This window comes from Mus caroli, unplaced genomic scaffold (assembly GCF_978045245.1).
Source record: "Mus caroli unplaced genomic scaffold, Mus_caroli_1 scaffold_2, whole genome shotgun sequence".
In the NCBI taxonomy this organism is placed as follows: domain Eukaryota; kingdom Metazoa; phylum Chordata; class Mammalia; order Rodentia; family Muridae; genus Mus; species Mus caroli.
In genome coordinates, this window is record NW_028227257.1 from 114266166 (window position 1) to 114282081 (window position 15916).

General features: G+C 38.6%; 1 protein-coding gene across 2 annotated transcripts in view; it reads left to right on the forward strand.

The window, feature by feature from the left end:
- Scn1a (sodium voltage-gated channel alpha subunit 1) overlaps window positions 1-15916 on the forward strand; it is a 141775-nt gene that overhangs the window by 552 nt on the left and 125307 nt on the right. The gene's annotated exons all lie outside the window — the stretch shown is intronic.

Below are 15916 nucleotides of genomic sequence, written 5' to 3' on the forward strand. Positions count from 1 at the left end.
CTTGCCTTTGCTTGCCTGCATCCTCCTAGCCAAGGTCTTGTCTTGAAGCCCCCTCTGTCATTGGTGCTTTGGAACTGGATTCGATGGCTGTGAATAGAGGTCATATCGCTCCTAAAGATGATGCAAAAATTAGACCTCACAGAGGAAGCAAGAAGGCAGCGGGACTGCTCCTGGATCCTAGCATTGCAGGGGAGGAGGCAGCTTCTTTGGGCAGAGGCTTGACTCTTGGAAAGGAGTGCCTCCTTCCCAGGACCAGAAGGGGACAGCCACTGTTTTCCCCCTGACTCTTCCTTAACTACACTTGCAAATGAACTTTAGCGAAGTGATAAAGAGTCCCCGGTTTCATACAAGGCCAGATGCAGATGCGAAGGACTGATTTACTTTTAATTAGACAGAGGTCACCAACAGCAATGATGCTGCAGATGTGCTCCATTGACACAAAACCACCGTGAAACCTCTTGCTTTCTGAACAGGGCAAAAAAAATGTTTTCGGGGTGGCTGTGAGGCTTTTTCACGCCCCTTCCTTACCTCTCCTGGCTTCCTTCTTTCTCTCCTACCTGTTTGAGATCTGGATATAAAGCCCTCTTGCCACATTTACAAAGTGTCTGCCGCCCCTCCTTTCAACAAAGCAGTCCAAATAAGCTTGTGAGCAGACGCTTTTTCTTTCGTGTGTCTGACGAAATGACTGAGTCAAGCCTGGGTGTCTTTCTGTTCAGATGTGCATGTGACTAAATATTTTCTAAGCTGCAGTAGCAAAGTCGCAAATTGCCAAACGCTGTTGCTATCACACGTAGGAAATGTGGCTTCTTCTCCGGTATGGATCTGCAGGTCTGCACTATCTGGTGCGCTAGTGGAGTGGCAGAGCGTGTTTCTCTAACCCGCGCTGTAAATCATCCCAAGAGGAGGATGCCAAACAGGAATAGGAAAATTCCATGCTGAGGTTGATGCTTCCTGATTCTGTCCCTCCTGCCCAAGGAGAGCCGAGGGTAGCTCACCTCTCCCTTTTACTGCAATACCTGACAGGCCGGGGTGATGCAAAGGAGAGCTTCCACACAGGTTTGCCTCCTCGGGCAGTCTGATGCTTCCCTTTCCTTTCAGAAGCAGATTAACTGTGGTGGAAAAACTCCTCACAAACTCCCCTTCCTGGCTACCGACCATAATGCCACCAAACACTGCATCTCTCTTCGCTGGAGGAGTGTTGCAATTTAGGCCTTCCTCCACAAAGCTCCTTGAAGTGATTTTTAGATGGTGTCTATTTTAGGAACATAATGTGTAGACAGGAATGGATGGCCACAGAGATTTACGGGAAAACAATTTCGCAGAGAAGATGAGGTAGCATTATAAACCGCCAAGACCCAGCACAAGTGGCTGGTTATGTCCCATAGACCTGGCAGTGGCATTTTGCTCTTTTAAACTCCCTGCCACTCACTTCTGTGGCTTTTTTCTCCTCTCTCCATTACATTGTTTGTTTTTGGTTTTCAAATGTCTCTTTCAAAGGCTAGAACAGGAGAGCTCATTCTGGTAAAAATAACACATTGGATTTTGCTGTCAATACTATGTCTCCATTTACGTGACTCCCCCTTGCTGAGAAATTTGCTACAGGAGACTCATTTATTACAGCAATTCCTCTTTAAGGCATGGCGGAGAGGGTTTCTCCATCTGTGGAGGCTGGGAAGGCATGATTGGAGGCCTAATTAATTATACAGTATCCAAGAAGGCACTGGGGAGAAGAGCTCACAATCTGCTTTCCCCTCCAAAGAGATCAGGAGCAAGTGGACAGACGGAAGGACACAACCCAAGAACCAGAAACTCAGGACTCCATTCCACTGAGAAGCTGTCTCTCGTGGAGAGTTGATCAAGATTGAGACACACATAGGCACATGATGATCAGAGCACATTATCTGAGTGTTCCTGACAATGAAAGTTAGCCTGAACTTAATTTCCATTCTCTGCGGACATCGGAGATCTGGGTAGTCCTCAGGGACCACAGCAGTAAAACCAGGCATGCCAAGTTCCATCCAAGTTGTTCTCTCCCTCCAGGTGAAGTGAAGAAGATGAAATCCACCAGGTACTCCTTTTCATTCCCCCTTCAGCAAGAAGGCCTGATCTGACTTGGAAGAAGGGGAGGAGGAGAAAGAGTGCAGGGAAAGAAAGAGAACCACAGCAATCAATGGGCTGAGATTTGTCCCACTCTGGATTGGTGCAGAGAAGCTCAGGGAAGCAATCACTTCCCTTTGAAATTCTGAAATGTCAATTAAGTGGAATTTACAGCTCTGTTTCTGTTTCTCTGGCTTAGGGTAGGCTGTAGAAAGAGACTTACTCTTGGTGCACAAATGTCTGTGAAAAATCCAGATGATCTACAAAGTGCCTCCAATTATGTTTGTAACTGTTCTCTTTTATCTACATACCTCGAGGTCAATTTGTTATACAGATATAGTGCTTAGTTTGTGCCAGGTACTTTGCTAAGCAGTACTTCAGGAGTGTAAGAAGTATGTAATATTGATAATTTGACAAGGGAAGAAATTAAAGCGATGAAACTAGATTGCCTTGCCAAATGTTACACAGATAAGTGGCAGAGCACAAACTTGAACTCAGGCAGCCTTGCCATAGCTTCTGCATTCTAGAACATTCATGTCTGTGTGTCGGTAGAACCACTGGTTAGCCCTGACTCAAAAAAGGAACTCAGCCCTTACCAGCACAACTCCTCTCCATCCTCTCATGCCAAGATTTCAAATAGTCACATCCAAGTTAAAAAATAATTTTTTAACAAAGCCCTCTAGTTGGTGTCCTAAGGTGTTGAAAGATGGAAATTACAAGGAAATTCATGCCTATATGTTGCCTTCAGTCTAGTAATAAAGTTAGGAAAAAATGCACAAAGGACTATCAAAGTCCCTTAAAGAAAAAGAACACAGCATAAAGAGATGATAGGAGAGAGGGGCTTGAAGACAAAAAGGAGGTAGAAATGTGACCTTGTAGTTAGACATCTAAATGAGTAGAGAGATGGAGACCCTTGTATATAAGTAAGGAAGAACGATTAAATCACTGGGAACAGAAACTGCACAGAGGTCCTGGGTCCTGGGGCCTGAGGTGATGGGAGAAAAGGGCCCTCTGTATGGGTGGGTCTTTATGCAGAAGTAAGAAGGAGATGGGACTACCAGACACCCCCAACCCCACATCTGTGGGTTCCTGGTGGCTGGACTCAGACTCTTAAAGTGGTTTCTATTAAAAAGCATGAGGGAGATTGGTTGAATAAATTTAAGCCTCATATTTTATATTGGCAAGTTTCTAGGTTTAGAAAAGTAATCTGTTCATATCTACAAGAAGCTTTTCTTTTTAACGACTTGTTAAGTCTCTGAGGAAAAATACTGTCTTTCCTAGAATGCACTGATGTTGGCTAGAAAATGTTACAATGCACACACACACATACACACACACTCTCTCTCTCTCTCTCACACACACACACACACGCACATGCACATGCACATACAGACATACCCATACATGTGCACATACTTGTGCACTCACACAGGTGCACACATGCACACACACACTCATGCATAGCACATGCACATACACACACACACACATGCACACACACACACACACACACTCATGCAGTCAGCCCAGGTGCACACACATATGCACAATTTGATGAAAGATTCTGGGTGAAGTTATTGGTGAGAATGATACAGACTATCGGGTAAAAACAACTGATGTGCTTGGAGAAATAGCTCAGCCAATAGGAACACTTGCTCTATGTAAGACCCCCCCATTAAGTTCCCAGCACCCTCATAAAGGCTTACAATCATCATTTAACTCAAGTTCTAAGTGAACCAATGCCTTCTTCTGACCTTCTGTAGACATATGTTCAGACAAAAACAATCACATATATAAGTGATTTTATAAAAAATTTCTTTAAAGAAAAAGAACAACTGGTCATCTAGTCAGTCTTTCTTGCACGTAAAGGATTTTCTGTCTGCAATAAACAAACTGGGGAAAAATATATATACATATATATATGTATGTGTGTGTGTGTGTGTGCATACAAGAAGAAACATGTAGACCAGACCTTATCTGGCCCCGCAGTTGGTACACAACAGCTGGCCAGTGGTGTTCAATCAAGTCATGTTTTGCAAGTAAATGAGTGTGCGATTGGAAAACTAGAGCTCAGCTTGAAATTACTGCTGTTAGATCTTTGTTCACACAGAACCCACATTCTAAGGGAGTATAACGTAAATAAGAATCATTTTAGGCTTCAAAACTACCTGTTTTCTCCTTGTTCTCAGATCAGACCCTAGAGTTTTCTAAGAGATGTGGATTTCAACTTACAATAGACCCTGGCTTCAAGTTTTCTCCTATGAGCAATAAAAAACTCTTGTTCAGCTCCTCTGGTACTCCCATGATAACACGCCTCTAGCTTTAATGCAGTATCTACGGACTTTCTGTTTGTTTGTTTGTTTGTTTCTGTTTTTTGTTGGGGTTTTTTTTAATATCACCTGTCCTTCTTTAGTACCATATAGGCCTAATGCTATGCAAAACTGGACGTTGATTCTGTTGTGTTTGCAGTATGTTTTTGTAGCTGGCTCTTTTGTTTATGTCTCTGGTCCATTTGAGTCAGTTTCTTGGATGCAATATGGTTTAGGGCGCATGCTCCTTGCTTTGACTTGTAAGCATCTACTTAGCCCAGAACTCTTTCTTGAAAAGACTCCATTCTCTATCCAAGTTGAACGTTCTTAGCAACACGGCCAGTGATTCATTTGTGCTATTACTATCATTTATTTTACACTAGATATACAAGACATTTTTTTAAAGGAAACGCCACCAAAAAAGTACCTTCTTAGAAAACCTTACATAGATTTAAAGTTGGGGTTTTTTTTTAATGACCCATATTCTCCCACTGCAACCTTTGGGTTTAAGTGTACCTTAAATTTTTCCTTCTCCTTGGGAAAGCATTTTTGTATGATAGTCCCAGAAAGAAAAAGTGATAATTAGGTAGAGCATTTTAATGAACCTAATCTTCCTGAGAGGAGATGGCTTAGTTATTTCCCAGAAGGGTCCCTCCTGCATTGCACGTCCTCTGCTGCACAAACGTAAGTGATGCTCATGCCCTTCGTTAGATGCTGCTTAGTCACCTTTGTCTCTCAAATGCCATTAGGGGTTCTGTTGGACTTGTAATTATACTTCTCAAGTAGAGTCAATTTTAGATGCTTTGGGCATATATAACACTACACTGACTGCTGGGTGGTTTAAACTATAGGAGTATCTTTCGCTTGGCTCTGGAGACGTGAATGAGATCAGGCTTTGAGATACTGACAGGTACGGTTCCTTGTGATGCTTCTCTGCTTGGCTTGCTGGTTCCATGCCCTGTGCTCTGACGTGTTTGTTTCTTCTGTGATCCTGAATTCACAGTGCTTGCTTTGATGCCTACATTTCCACTTATATGGAGAAAAGTCAGATTGTGTCTAACCGTGTGATCCAACTATTTTAAAGACCTACACACAGACATGGAGTAAGGAAGTTTGGCCTTAGGCAAATGAACCTAGAGGTGAACACGATTCATCTTGTGATGGCTGCCTTTGGCTTGCTTATGATGACTAAAATACACAAGGAAGGCTGAATTGATACCATTTTTGTTGCTGATGACATGATTAAGATTGTATTAAGAATGGATTTTCGTCATCCATACCCTTCTCCCACAATAAGGAGTAGTGTGGGCAGATGTTGATATGCTAATGTGGTAATTAGCTAATTACCATTATATTTAAAGAAGCAGCATAAATAACATGATGTGGAGAAGTGAATGCATATTTAGAGCCACCATCTGTGCTAAGCATTAAGGCTTTTACTCATTTTAATTACAAGAGGAACCAAGATGGATGCAAAACTTAGGAGCTTATGGACAACTTTATAAATAAAACGATCAATTCCAAAGTGTTTCTATAAGCAGTAGAATCTGGGTCAGGCTCATTTAAACAAAGTGCAATGTCTTGGGAAAATGTTGCAGCCTAGAGCCCAACATTTGCACCAGAAAATGGCAGGCATGAAGCAAGCAGTAAAAGTAGATGGCCCAAGATTGGACTTCCGATGCTATAAGCTCCTAAAACAAACCAGCTAACTGTCCTCTCTTGCTGCTTGTGGTATAGCTTTGGAATTACAGTTCTCACAAATCAGCCAATCATTTTAATTAATAATAATCTGGACCTTCGGCTGCCACGTCTACCAAATGATTCCCACGTAGGAATAAGCATTACAACCCAAAGACACTTAAAACAGTTTACATATACTGTGTTAAATCATAATCTATGTAAACAAAAAGATATTAAAGGGCCATTGAATGTAACATATCAAATAACATTTAGTTCTGTACAAAGTTGCTTAGGATACAATAGCACAAATCCCAAAAAGATTCAAATATCTGTTTTCCAAAAAAAAAAAAAAAAAAAAAAAAAAAAGAACAAAACTAGTGTTAGAATTGGTACAGTCTGCTATATGCAATTGTAATTTCTATTTTCTTGTTACAATTTGTTTAAAGTCAGAATTATTTTTCTCCTTTTAATAAAGTAGAGCATGTTCATTGCATAGATCTAAAATAAAAACAGTAAGGAAATAACATAACTTAAAAACATTACACAACAAGCATCAATACTAACAATTTAGTTGTGTAGTTTTTTCCCATTTTATTGATTTGTTTTTAAATTCTTTACTTTATAATGGCAGAAAGTATTTTTGAAATAAGAATACACTGTTTTAAAAGTTAAAATAGGTTTAATGATAGAGCACTTGCCCAGTATGTGTGAGACCCCAAACTTGAACCCTAACATCAAAAAATTAAATATAGATGTTAGAACACATTATTTATCAAATGGAACTTGGCAAATCAATTTATAAGGATAAGCATTACATCATCAAAATAGTGACCAGGAAATAAATGAGAAAATAGCCAAATATTTTAGTATTTTACCACCTAGAATATTAATTAAATTAATCCATATTTAATAATATTAATTTACTGTTCTGGCAAAATTGTAATAATGGAAATTCAGGAAAGAAATCTGATACAAGACTAGATTTGATATAAGAAACTTGAAATTGTGTAATTTTGTAACCTAATGTCTCCAGTCAGACTTCAGACATTTTTCAGGAAATTTATTTGTACTTATGGAATGTCTATTATTGGCTATGGGTTTTAGGAGGAAGAAAAATGAGTATACACTAAAAAACTAAAGATAGTAAACAATAAATGAACAAAAAAGTCACTGAACACTAAGAAAGAACATCAAATTTTAAACTGTGTAGAACTCAACTGATTACATTGGCAAAATCAATCTATGTCAATGTTCTGGTGAGACTATAACAAAGGCAGATGCATGAGGCTCAGCCAGAGCCATTGGCAGAGCGAGGGCTACATCCTCTTTCAAGAACCTGATCCTTGAAAATATGAAATCACCTAGCAGGAGCAGGGAAAGGAACCCTGTAAACAAGGATAGATCGTTAATATCATGTATTAATATCCATACTTAAATTATTTTAAGGAAATTTTTAAGATTTAAATACTACAGAGAGTCAAATAAAATAAGGATCCCAGAGATCAAATTTTCATTTGCCCACTCAAAGAGGAGAAAAATATATATACAAAGAATTCTTTCATATAAGCATTTCTGTCTAAGAATTCAGTGAATTGAAAATCCTGGAAAGTGCAACTTTAAGAGACTTGACAAATATCACCGGCCAGCAGTTTTGATCCTCCCCTGGAATGTGATATGCCATTTTTAAAAGGCCAGTGGTTTTTTGAGCTATGTAAGTCAGTGTGTTTGGTACAAAACCAACAAGCCAACAGGTTGGTTTCAGGTCTAGAATACCATAATCTCAGAGCCAGCTGACCTAAGCAGGTCAGGTTTCAGATCATTTGAAGTGTCTGGAAGATTGAACACCAGTACTTTAGGGCATTAGAGACAAATAGTTCAACCTGTGTGAAGGAAGGCACGAGTGTCGTTTGAAGAATTTCTAGCTGGAAGTTTAGATATAGGTAAGAGCAAGCTCTATAGAAATCATTAAGGGAAGGAAATGAAAATAAGAAGGTGAACTTCTTCACCACACTAGAGAGTAACGAAGTATCGAACTCCAGGTAACACTCTAGAGTAACAAAGTCAAACTCCAGCAGCTTCTCCTCCAGAGAGAAGCCTTATCTGCTCACCAATTAGCCACATCTCCTTCATCTCTATGACTTCGTTGACCCTCTACTCTGGTATACTCTTCACTTTTAATCTTGTCGCCATATTGTGACATTTATTAAAAAAACAAAAACAAAAAACATTCAGTCATGTTAGCAACTCAGTGTTTAGTCTTTGATGCTCTCAAAATGTGTCCACCCCATCAAGACTAGAACATTCTTAAGAATAACTTTTGCAGTTATTTTTCATCTTACCCCATAACTTTTGTGCATTTCCTTGAAAACATTTAGGCATCCATCATATCCCAACGATCTTTATAGTCATATAAAAGCACTCTTTCTTCCTTTCACTGTTGATGGTTATTTATATTTACAAAAACAATTTAAATTTCTCAGTGTTAATCCTTAGTAAGGCAGTGCTATGGAGAACTGTTAAATTTTTCACAGCCATTTGCTCCTAGGAAAAATAATAATCTATAAAATGAAAATCCAATTCCCTTAAAGGAGTCTGTTTGATGATGCTGCAAAATTATTTCATCTGGATCCCCAGGGCTCATCTTGTTTGTTTGTTTGTTTGTTTGGTGTCCCAATGTCATCCCCAAAACACACCTGCACAGCTGTGTGAGTTACCAGCTGAACTGATTCCATTTCCATTGAACACTATCACCCTTTGGAAAATGCAGCAGGTAGACAGGTGCAGACCATTCCAGATTACATTTTAAGTCATTTTCAAAAATGAGAGAAGTGATCAAGCCATGTCAAGGAGTAAAAAGTAATTGTAAATATGTATTGCCCATGACAAAAATGACCATTTGAAAGACAATTCGAATACTGGAACACTTTCATCTGCCACCAGGAACTGAGCAGCATTTTAAATGTGAAGGGTTTCCAGATGTGACTAGCAGTAACGTTGACAGACTAATGAGGAGAGGCTGTAAAAATTTAAACTTTACACAGCACAGTCAGGTAACAATCTATAAATGGGCCATGCTTATGACATATATCTTTGTGGATAGTAAATCACCTAACTGTGTACGATAAGCCAATGAATTGCATATGTCAGAGTACAATGGGTTTGTGGATATGACTCCAACCCATTTGTCTAATGTAGGCCTACCAGTAAGGAGAAATATTTATACTTACATGAAATTGCTATTACAGGTTTCCACACACCTTTCTGCAAGACCAAATGTTTTTCATATCCTCCATCTAAATATAAATTAAAATCTGTTAAATGTAAAAGAATCTAGATATTAGGTTAGATATTTGAAAATTTATAAAATTATAAAACCCACGCCACATAAGTCCTTTTCTCTAGAAACATGGTCATTTTCCATTAAAAAGTAACTTAGCATTTGTTTATGATTGATGCTCACACAACTTTGATATTTAATGCTTTAAGATTTCTCTAATTTCTAATAGTAATGCATTTAATTCACTGAAGCTAAAGCTTTAATGGTTCCTCAACCATAGTAAAAATATACATGCTAGGGGCTAAGCCATTGCTTAGCACATACCGTGTAACCCTGGGTTATATCCCTGGCACCAAAACTAACAATAATGATATTAACTACATAAACAAATTTGAAGATCAAAATTTTTATGCTAAGGCTGAGTTTGATAACTGATCTGCTTTTAAAGTACAATTAATTGTGTGTGTTTTGCTATTAACAGGCACTAATCGAGATTAAGATGCAGGCAATTGAGTCCCTTTAATTTATGCTACACGGATAAAATATTTATCACATTATATTAGTTTTAAAGTTTCCTGCTACAATAAAAGGATCTGTGCGTATTATCACTTTGCTAAGCTTTAGTAAACGTGTTGTGAAGTAAGTCAGCAAATTATGAATGTTCATTTAAACTTTTATCATTCCTGACTGGAATGAATGTAAGCATTTTCTATTGATCTAGCTCATCTCCTTTCTCCTGTACCTCAGTTAGAAGCCGACCTCTATGTTCCCATCAGCGCTAACATGCACATCTTACTTAGGCTGTCGAGCCTAGTATGATGGTGCATGCCTGCAATACTCCAACTCTGTAAATATTGTCATTTTGTTTATTTTTATAGGGACTAGAAGATCCGTTCTTTGAGTGAGGGGATTAGGTGTGTGCTGGAGTTTTTAGTCAGAACAGAGAGAGTCGGTTTCCTTTGCTAGTGGTGGCCTTGAGCCAGAGTGGAGAGCTGAAGATATCTCCTGGCTCATAAGAGAGAGCCTCAGTGAGGAGGGGACTTCACCCAAGCTCCATCACCAAGGGGAAGGCACAGTGGTCTGAGGAGAAATCTGGAGTTTGTCGATAGAATTTTCAGATGGTTAGAAACGGATAGCAACCAAAAGTGGAAAAGACAACAGGCCAAACGAACCAAGCTGAACGAAATGGGATGTGCCTGAAGACCATCCAAGGAAGTCCACCTTGGCCACTGAAGGCTGGGGTTTGTGGGGAGATTCATTCTCCCCACCTGCGCAAGACAGAGCAGGGATGCTAGACATTTAACAGTAATCATCCGATGACTCGGGGAAGGTTGAGGATGGGTAGTAAGAGAAACCTCACCAATAAGCTGCTGTGAGATGAAATGAATGGCCATTAGGAGAACTGGATTGGGGGGTCCTAGAAACGAGTCCTGATCCAAGTCATAGCATCACTGAAAGGGAGGTCGGCACTCTTAAATCAAATTCTCAGTACACCGATTTATTACCTTGGAGGAGCAGGTCGGGGCAATGTGGGCTGCGGGGGAAGGGAGGTGGTCAAGCTGCTGCTAAGGCAACATAGCAGCAAGTAAGAAAGCAAAAGAAATTGGAGAGCAAGAGGCAAAAGAAACAAGGGGATGTTTCTTCATGAATGAGCTTTTAAAGGGGAAAGGGGGAAATATGTGCTGGAGTGAATCAGTAAATCCTGACTGGACATATTAGCCAAATAGTTAATTCTTATCGTTGGCCCTCGGTGTTTCATCTCAGGAATGAATCAGTAGCCAAATGAGGGAATAGACCTTGGGTAAAGGGAGAAGAAAAGATGTGAAAGTGCAAACCTGTATGCACTGTTTGCCATGCCAGAGCCTGCTAGAACACCTTCACCAAGAAGGTGACTATGAATTGTGAGGCCATCTTGGGCTACATAGTGATATGCTGTCTCAAGGCAAACACCACCAATGGCAACAACAGCAACGAAAATCCTCCATTATTTAAATGTGGCGTCAGGGTTTAAAAATCTAATGCAAGATGACTGGCTTCCATGAGCTGTCTAGGTTTACCTCTTACCCTGTGTTCTATCTATCCTGTAGAAGTAAATGTGTCTGTGAGTTATTGAAGCTGCTTCCAAGCCTTCGAAACTTGTTCATTCTCTGTGACATCATGACCTCTCCTTCCCTTCAGTAGGAGTCACTTTCCTTCTGAGATGTGCCTAGGCCCAGTGTGGACTTCCATCACAGCACCAACTGTATGCACTGTGTGGTGTCTGCTTGTCTTTCCCTCCATACCTTCTTTGTAGTGTGATGTAGTATCTTGTGTGTGACAAGGTACTGTCACCACTGTCTGTTTCAACTTTGTATGCTCAGTAATTGCCCAACAGAAGTAAGTTAAATGAAACCGAAATAAGAAGTTTTACATTATTCTTACTTATTTATTAATTCTATAATTTAAGGATGTTTTAAAATACCATTATATAAAATATACCTAAAAAGCACATAATAATTTTATTTCATACAGATTTTGATTATATCACTCAGATACACTCCCATCAGTATATCTTTTTTCTAATTTATTCTGACATTTTTCTCAAATGACAATCTGCAGCTCTTATGACTTGATTCACTATCTCAAAATTTTAATTCCTTCTTTTATATTTTTCAGACATCCATTGATGTTTGCTTGGAGCCAACTCTTAATAACCTAATTATTTTTATAGTTATAAATTTACTACTTATAATGCTATTATAAAAAGAGTATTTGTAAATGCATAAAGAAGAAAGTAATATTCATGATCTCATAATTTCTTATTCTCCATATTAATCATGGGTATTGCTTAACATTTAGTATTTTACTCTACATTATTCTTTTTGTGTAATAGGATTTTATGATGTTTTCAATATATGCCATGTGCCATATATTAGAATATTTTTAGTGCCATCAGGAAAAATAATATAGTGTTAAAACTTTTTTACTAATAGTTTTAAATTTATAAAATTACTCCTATAGTCATGGAAAATTTGTCAGATCATGACTTTTGAGAGAAAGTTTAAAATGTCAATTACCTTAAAAACATCACACATGGGCTGGAGAGAAGGCTCAGGGATTAAAAGCTGCTCTTCCAGAGGTCCAGAGTTCAATTCCCTCAATTCCCAGCAACTACATGATGGCTCACAACTGTCTATAATGAGATCTGATGCGCTTTCTGGCCTGCAGGTATCCATTCAGGCAGAACACTACATTCATAAATATTTTTTTAAAAAAATATGAAACACAACTCCAAATTTGTGCTTTTGCTGAGAAGACAGAACTCCAACAACATCTTTTTAGCATCTACAAGATAAAAGGAGAAGGGCTTGGGCATGGACTGGGGTTAAGACCATTCTGCACCCCTCTCTTGTTCTTGGTTCTCCTTGGGTGAACCAAGAGCACACATAGGGCTTGCCTGCCACTTTCTTTCACTCTGCCACCATTTATCCAAAAATATGTCATAGTTCATTAAGCTACTCCACCTTTTCAACTTTCAAGAAGAGAGACAAAATGATTTCTACGTCATTAGCAATAACCTGTAGATATTACAGTGTCTAATTGATTGCTCATGTTTTTAACTTTTTTTCTAGCAGCAACTAACACTGGACTCTTCAGCAGAAAGTTTTTCAGGGATTAAAATATCCATTAGAATTTCTCTTTCATAACATATTGCTTAATATTAGATTCAGAAGAGGGATAGTAAAAGTTTTTCCCAAATTGTTCTTTATTCTTCAAATATGTATCGTTGAAAGTTTGCTCTCCCTAAAAGGCAAAAGTGTCATTAATATTTTTTTTGCGATCTAAGAACCACATTGTATATTAAAGCAGACTAACATGTAGTATTTTCTCTTTTATTAAAAATAGATTCTTTCTTTTGCAATGTGTCCGCATCCCAGTTCCTCTCCACTTCAATCTGGATCCATTCCGTTTCTGCCTGTCATTAGAAAAGAACAGGCTTCTAAGGGATAACAAAATAAAACATATAATACGATGAAATAAAAACTATCACGTCAAAACTGGACAAGGCAAACAAGCAGAAGATAAAGAGCCGCAAGAGTAGGTTTAAGAATCAGAGTCCCACTCATTCACACGCACGAGTCCCATAGAAATACTAAACTGAAAGCTATGATATATATGTGTATATATAATATATATTATACACACACACATATATATAACAACACAGAGGACCTGGTATACATCCATGCACAGCCTGTGCTTGCTGCTTCAGTCTCTATGATTTTGTATGAGCTTTGCTGAGTTGATCAATAGAGCTGTGTTCTGGTGATCTCCGTTCCTGACTCTTACACCCTTTCTACCTCCTCTTCCAAAGGGTTCTCTGGGCTCCAAGGAGACATCCCATTTAGAGCTGGCAACTCTGTAATATTAAAAATTACTATAATTATTAGTTTAAATGAAACGGTAGTCCTTTATATCCACCGTCAATGATATATATTTTATTAAATATAATTATAACATGTAACTCTAAGTTACAGAGATAATCTTAAATTTCATGGCTTTTAAAAAATAATGCTATATTCAAGTTCATTTATATGACCTTGATTAGTGGTGAGTTCAAGGTCATTTAAGTGACCTTGCCTTTCTTTCCTACATTAGTAATAGAATAGATAGCATCTGTCTAAAGTAGAACTGTAATTCTGTATAGGTCTCCCCTCTGGGTTATATATCCAGAAGACCTAGGAAATTGGTTAATTTCATCAAAATTCCAGGGGAGGGCTTGTTTGCAAGTTCATTGCTCTTGCCAGGGATTGAATAAGTGTTGGGCTCCTGACCTCATTAATGAAATATGAGGGCAGTCTGCAGTCAGACTTCTGGAAGAAAAGTACTCACCTGGGCCAAAGCCACAAGGGGAAGTAAAGGTCTTCCTTATTACTGCTGCAGCCTCTCTAAATGTCACACTCTGGAGCTGCAGCCATCCTGGTCAGCTATCATTGGTGCTGATGGAACCACAGAGTGTAAATCCTTGGAAAAATTATTGAACCACCCCATCAGCTCACTGGAATCCTCATCTTCTGCACTTTCTCAGCTTGTGCGATTTGAAGTTGAGGACTCCTAGTCAAAAGAACAGTTGACTGTCTTACATGTCATATTATATAGGCCTCTTCTAAAATTATATTTAGCATTCTTATATCTATGATTCACATTTAAAGTAGTCATTTTAACAAATCAGTTAAGACATTGAACCAATAACACTCTTTAAGCCACTGTAATAGTATTCATAGTATTGGGCCTCCAAGTGAAACAGGAAGTTTGGCATAGTAATAATTAATTTCCTCATCATTCATTCTCTTATTTGCTGTTAACTAATGCAACCGAGTAGAAAAATAATAAAGACATTACAATTCTAAAACAAGGAATAATGCCAGAAGAATGGCTGAGCAACCACTGCTATGCAATCCTAACACCTTGAGTGAAGTCAATGGAACCTATACTGCAAGGATCTGAGAGGCCATCTCTGAAAGTTGTCCTCTGCCTTTTACAAACATACATCATGGCATGAGTGCACCATAGTTCACACATAGGTGTAACACACACCACACACACACACACACACACACACACACCAGTAATAATATAATTAATTTCATAAAAAGAAAATGAATGAAATTTTGAAGATATTATGTGAGAATCATTTTATTATCTTTTTGTAGTTCAGTGCTTTTAAATACAATTAGAGTGGTAGAAACATCATTGCAATCATTTTAAAACATGTACAACAAGTATCAAAAATACCAAATATCATCCACTTCCATTCAACCCAAGGCAATCTGGATTTTTACCTTCTGCCCCTGAACATTTGCCATCTCTAGACATTTCATAACAGAACTATTCATTATGTCCTATGTATAATCCAATATTCTACCTGTCTTAGTCAGGGTTTCTATTCCTGCACAAACATCATGACCAAGAAGCAAGTTGGGGAGGAAAGGGTTTATTCGGCTTACACTTCCATACTGCTGTTCATCACCAAAGGAAGTCAGGACTGGAACTCAAGCAGGTCAGGAAGCAGGAGCTGATGCAGAGGCCATGGAGGGATGTTCTTTACTGGCTTGCCTCCTCTGGCTTACTCAGCCTACTCTCTTATAGAACCCAAGACTACCAGCCCAGGGATGATCCCACCCACAAGGGGCTTTTCCCCCTTGATCACTAATTGACAAAATGCCTTACAGTTGGATCTCATGGAGGCATTTCCTCAACTGAAGCTCCTTTCTCTGTGATAACTCCAGCTGTGTCAAGTTGACACAAAAATAGCCAGTACAATTGACCCCTTGTCAACTTGACACACAAACACATCACTAGTAAGCCTCAACTCTTACATTCTTATTCATCCCCAAGATCTAAATAACTTTAAAAGTCCCACAGTCTTTACATATTCTTAAATTTTCAATCTCTTTAAAATATCCATCTCTTTTAAAATCCAAAGTCTTTTTACAATTAAAAGTCTCTTAACTGTGGGCTCCACTAAAACAGTTTCTTCCTTCAAGAGAGAAAATATCAGGGCACAGTCACA